Source organism: Carassius gibelio, chromosome A10, assembly GCF_023724105.1.
Source record: "Carassius gibelio isolate Cgi1373 ecotype wild population from Czech Republic chromosome A10, carGib1.2-hapl.c, whole genome shotgun sequence".
In the NCBI taxonomy this organism is placed as follows: domain Eukaryota; kingdom Metazoa; phylum Chordata; class Actinopteri; order Cypriniformes; family Cyprinidae; genus Carassius; species Carassius gibelio.
In genome coordinates, this window is record NC_068380.1 from 26579318 (window position 1) to 26585314 (window position 5997).

At 38.7% G+C, this 5997-nt stretch overlaps 1 long non-coding RNA gene across 1 annotated transcript; it reads right to left on the bottom strand.

Annotated features, from left to right (window-relative positions):
- Positions 1-3965: 3965 nt before the first annotated feature.
- On the bottom strand, positions 3966-4530 carry LOC128021626 (uncharacterized). Its single transcript, XR_008185625.1, has 3 exons — positions 4399-4530; positions 4235-4316; positions 3966-4113 (listed from the first exon to the last, which is right to left on the bottom strand). It is a non-coding gene; the product is annotated as an uncharacterized LOC128021626 (long non-coding RNA).
- Between the last annotated feature and the right edge of the window lie 1467 nt (positions 4531-5997).

A 5997-nucleotide genomic window follows, 5' to 3' on the forward strand; every position in this document is an offset into this window, starting at 1 on the left:
AAACAAAGTTGGAAATTGTAATAAATAAAAGTGAAAAAAAGTGACGTGACATTCAGCCAAGTATGGTGACCCATACTCAGAAATCCTTGGGCCAAAGCGGGCCAGCTGGGGCTAGAGGAGGGGTTACGATCAAAGGCGGAGTTTCTCCGTGTCTGGAGAGGATCATTTCAGAAAGATAACAGCTATTTATGACGGGTATTAAAGACTTTTAAAAATCAGTTGAGCTCAAAACTCACTCTTAGTCAGCAGCAAGTGTTTGAAATAACTTGATCCAATGTGGATTATTATCACTAAACAAGGCAGAAATATTTATAAGCGATGTAAAAGACTATGCACGCTTTACCATGGTAAGTTAAATGCAACCACTTGGAGAATTCAGACATCAGCTTCTTATTCTCTATAACAACTGTGTATTTATTAAGTAAGTTAACATTTTATCGGTCGTCTGGTTTCAAGAGTTTAGCTCCACGTTGCGTATCAACAAAATACAATAATGTTTTTGTTCGGGAGCCTTTATAAAAAAAATAAAGATATTATCATTCATTCTTATAATGTGACCTATAGGCTACTGTGACTACAAATAAACAGAAACAGACTCGACTGAATAAGCAGGCTATTTTCATAAGCGTTAAAAATAAATAAATAAAATAGAAAGTGTATTTATGTGTTATTCATTTTGAGTCTTGATAAATTAAATCAATATGATCAATGTATCACGTATTCTATAGTTAAAAAATCTTTGTTTTTGAATTTGAATATATAACAAAGCATGCAAACAAACGGCCGCTTTTATCATGTTCGTTTTCTGATCGCGCATGTTCCAGTGACTTATTTCTTAGTTTTCTGATAACTTCTCTTTGATGGTGAAATAATGAGGTTGCATGACGTTGTTCTGAGAGGCGTGTAAAGGGCGTGTTTTAGTGACGTGCAGCGGTGCTTCAAGCTCCACTGTGGAAACCCTCCGCTACTCTGGCCTCGGTGCTACTGGCCCAGGGCTATGTTTTATACCTTTGTTTAAGGTATAAAACACTGTATTAAAACAGTGGCACGAAACTGGTTTCACTTCAGATACCTCAGTTCAGCTTACTAGAGTAAAATCATGAATACTTACATTCAGTCTTTCTCTTTGTGCTTAATAACATGTAATGTATGAAATTAATGATGAAGTTCAAGGTAAAGTTTACTGTATGTCAGTGTCCTTTGTCACTTGTTGCAAGAGTGCAGGTAACAGCAAGGTGTTAAAGTGACCCCCTGAAGTGCCATGTGCACCCTGTGTGGGTGTGGGGGACAAACATGAAAGGTCATGGGGTTCACACCCGCTCAGGTGTCTGTTTGACCCTTTGTCCTTCTGAACTTTATGGAGTTGAAAAGAGTTGATTCTACTGTAGATTACACACTTTTTATTTCTTTGTCTTATCAGTGCAGTGTTTGATGTATTGAATAGCTAGATCAAACTATAGTGTGTTTGTGTGTTTTAACAGTGTTGTGCCTTATGTTTCTCTCTGTTCCTTATAGAACATGGATTTCAACGCCAGCTTTCGCAGAGAGGCCTCTGGTGAGCTTACCCTCAAGCCATCGGCCCTGGCCGCTGCTTATAGGAAAAACCCCACCCCTGGGCGGTCATGGCCTGCTGCCAAGGTCACGGAGGACGCCATGGCTCGTGTGGCTGCTGCTGGAGGGGACACCAGAAATTTGCAGCTGGTGCTAAGCGAGAATGCCCTGCAGTTTGGCCAGTACTGTGGGAAAACCTTTAAATGGCTGCTATCTAATGATGTTGGATATGCAGCCATGGTGCTGGCCTCTCATCGGCAGGAGCGGGAGCGTGGAGGCTTGTCCACAGCTGCAGTAATGGGCAACAAAGATGCGTTGCTGCAGTATTCAGGCCTGTTTCCGGATGTCATGGCAGCCATACAAGAGAGCGGCAAGTTCGAGAGGGGTCCGGGACAACGGGCCAGGAGGACAAGCTCCTCGTCGGGTTTGGAAATTTTGCCACCCTGACATTTAAGGATCTGTATGACGCCAAGGATAAGGACAGAAAGGGGTAAGATGTTAATCTAAAAGAAGCTGCTGGCTTTAGGGATGTGTAGTGTATGGGCTTGAGTTGATAATTTTTTTTTTCGATTCAGCTTCATCAGGTGGATGAGGCAGAAGACGGACGTCCGTCCTGGCACAAAGATGGAGGTTCTGCAAAAATACATTAAGAGAAGAGATTCTGAGAAGTTGGGACCAAACCTTCCCAAAACAGCACCTCCAGGCACACAACTTACATCTTGTTTGCTTATTATTGTATTTTTGTTGCTTTTACATATTGTAATTATTAATACTTATTCTAAAATTAACAGCGGTTGCTTCCAGCTCAGCATCCACAGAGGAGCCATCGGATGCTGATTTGCTTGCTGCAGCTTCACACATAGATGTTGCGGGTGAGTCAGACATCATTATGAATGGGTTTGCATTTGTGGTTTTGTTTTCTTAATACTGTTGTGCAATTTATAACATGTTTTGCGATTCTGTATTATCAGCTTTCAGATGATGGTTTTGGAAACCGTAAGGTAGGAGGTGTATTACACCTTCTGATCATGCCAGCCCGTACCCTGGCTTTTTTTGTACCTCTTTCGCCTTTTTATAATTATTTTTTTTATTTATTTATTTATTTATTTTTTGCTTTTTAAATTCCATGGCAATTCCCTTTACACTTTTTTTCACCCACTGCCACAATTTTTCTTCTCATCTTTGAGAATCTAACTTTTTCACCCAATGCTGCCACACGCAATTGTTTGTCATAGTCAGCTTATCTTTTTTTGCACATTTTCATTTGTATATTTGGTGCACTTCCAATCATTAACTTTAACAAACTACTAATGTTTAACATTAGTTCTAACATCTAGCAGTAGTAAATAGTATTAATCTCATGTAGTAGTGACTAGTAATATTACATGCAACAATAAATATAACGTTGCCTTTTCTATAGGTCTCATTCACTTTTTTGGTAATGCTTTGCAGCTGATGGGAGCCAGTCGGTGAGTCAGCCAGAAGCCCTGCCCACCTCTGAGAGAGCTGCGCCAAAAAAGCAGCCAGCAGCCACTGAAGAAGTAAGAAAAATCCTCTTCTGAACCTCCTGCTACACCTCCTGGTCCAAAGGTGCCAAGGACCACAGCTTGGCGGCGGAGGAAGGCAGCGGAGGCCGCTGCAGCACAAGGTGCTACTCCAAAAAAAAGAAACCAGACTGAACAATACATTTTCCAAAAGTGTGGCCAACCTAAGACAAAAGAGTTTGGCCACAGTCGGTTCGGAGGTGCCCACTTTTGTGCCAAGTCATCTGGCAAAACTGTGGAGCAGTGGATGGAGGAGATGAGAAGGGGACAAAAATAAGTCATATTGCATATGTATATACATTTACATAGTTAAAGAGTTTTATAGTTTCTGTGTTTATATTGTGTTGGTTCTTTATATATTTATTTTTAATAAAGATTGCCCTTTTCTCATTATATGTGTTTTATTAGATATTCATATGTATCATGCATTTTGGAATCCCTACAGTATACCTAGTAAAATATAATTTGTATTAAAAATACTATTAAATATATACATACTTTTTAAAACTTAATTTATTTAAAAGAACATTGAAGATTTCACATTCAAGAATGATATTAAATAACTTATACTGCTTTAAAACTTTACATATGATTGTTATATATATTTTTAAGATTAATTAAACTAACATTTAGGATAAGCATGAAAGCATCTTTACAAAAGCAATAAACTGCCTCATATATTGAAATGCATTTCATGTAATTATACTTAAACTTATTTTAATAAAAGCTCTTAAAAGTCCTTGCAAATGTGTCCCTGCCACAAACTCAAAATCACTGTAATAAGAATAAGGCACTCAAAACTCTTTTTGCAGGGTAATGTTTAATGCACACAAAAATTAAAAATAAATGTTTTTTTTATCCTTTTGTCATTTTACTTTTAATAAACAAAATCAAAAACCCTGTGGACAGCAAGAGGACATTTGTAGTGTGCAAATCATGCATTAATAATATGACTCTGTAGTGCCGTTTTCTTTTCCCCCATTCTCAAGAACAATATATAGACATTCAGTGTGCATGCCTGCAAAAAAATGTGAACAGAGTTGGTCAATATTTGTGTGTGCCAATTGCATGTGCTATTTATTGGCATTATATATACGATTTAGGCCAAATATTAAGATAGAACGATGCAATAAGATTACATTTCAGTCTTACAGAGCCCCTTTACTTTGCAGACAGGCCCTTGGCTTGATGAGCCTGAAGAACAGCTACAGCCTCTTCAACCTACACAGTACAGAAAAGCACAATGATCAAACAAAATCTGGTCAGAGACTGATTGTTGAGTACATTTTTTGAGCAGGTGAACCTTGGAGTGCAGGGATTCTGGAGACTCGAGCATGTGCAGTAGTTCAGAGTTGTCGATCTCCAGCAGCATGCCTGTGATCTTTCCAGCAAGAGTCGGATGCAAGGCCTGGATAAGTGGATACAGCCGCTCACCTGTATGGGATGCAAACAGTTTTGTCGTTTTCATATTATGATGTAGTACATAGATTGTGTGCTATATTGCAAACCTTCTGAAGCCATATGATAACTATCTGCTGCTTTACACTAAATAGACCCTATAAAGTGTCGGCACCACACCCTCTACTGAAGAGTATTATTACTTTATGTTACTATCACTGGTTTAAGAAGCAGGTAATATAACATGATTCAAACTGCTCACAACTTTAACACTGTGTGTGCACATCCTTTACCCAGGAGTTGTTTCTGCTCTTTTAAGGGTGCAGCCGCCAGCTTTGAGGCAGTAAGGGGGTCCTGGCCTTTCACATGAACTGCTGGCTCTGTATTCTTTACTACCTAAAGAAAGAGCAAAATAATTATTTTTATATTTCTCTATCTAAATGCTCCTAAGTGTCATCACATTGTCATGGTCTGACACTTGTTCATAAAATTGTCAGTTTTTGTTACTTTTCTGTTGATAAAAGACTGATAAAACTAACATGTAGGATTAGTATGAAAGCAGTTCTACAAAAACAAACTTATATAAAAATATAACAATACTTTGTAAATATATTTAAATAAAGTATTACATAATTAAATAAATTACTATTCTTTAATAAATAGATTATTTAATATTAAATAAAGTATTACTATTCATTTTACAATACATTACTGAACTTTTATTGATTTAAATCAGAATGGGGAATGTGTGCACATGGCTACTTAATATGCATATGTCATGCCACAGCAGCACATGGCTACTTATTATGCAAGTCAGTGAATCAAGGAGACCCGCCTACTAGACACGCCTATTGAATTGTTCCAATTTTGGTGATTTCAATATTTTTAGCAGTATGAGCACTTTACAACCCCACAGGTTGTCCCATTGGAGTTTTGAGGTAACTACCATGAAGTTCAAGGTCATGGAACGCTCCCAAGTGCGCCAGGGGTACAGGGGGGCTACAGAGAAGATCCATCAGTTTCCTCAGTTGAAACGCTTACCTGGTCATCTCCTCTCTCTGTTCGGCCTGTACTACGTTTCTCTCTCTTTCTCGGTTTAACTGGATCACTCTCTGATGCCTGTAAGTACAAGCACTATGTAATAAACTGTCATTGACATCCATATTGTGGCTCTATTAGACACCGTTACAGCTCAATGAAATCCCAGTTGAAACGCTTACCTCGTCATCTCCATCTCCTCTCTCTGTTCGGCCTGTACTACGTTTCTCTCTCTTTCTCGGTTTAACTGGATCACTCTCTGACGCCTGTAAGTACAAGCACTATGTAATAAACTGTCATTGACATCCATATTGTGGCTCTATTAGACACCGTTACAGCTCAATGAAATCCCAGTTGAAACGCTTACCTGGTCATCTCCATCTCCTCTCTCTTTTCGGCCTGTACTACGTTTCTCTCTCTTTCTCGGTTTAACTGGATCACTCTCTGATGCCTGTAAGTACAACCA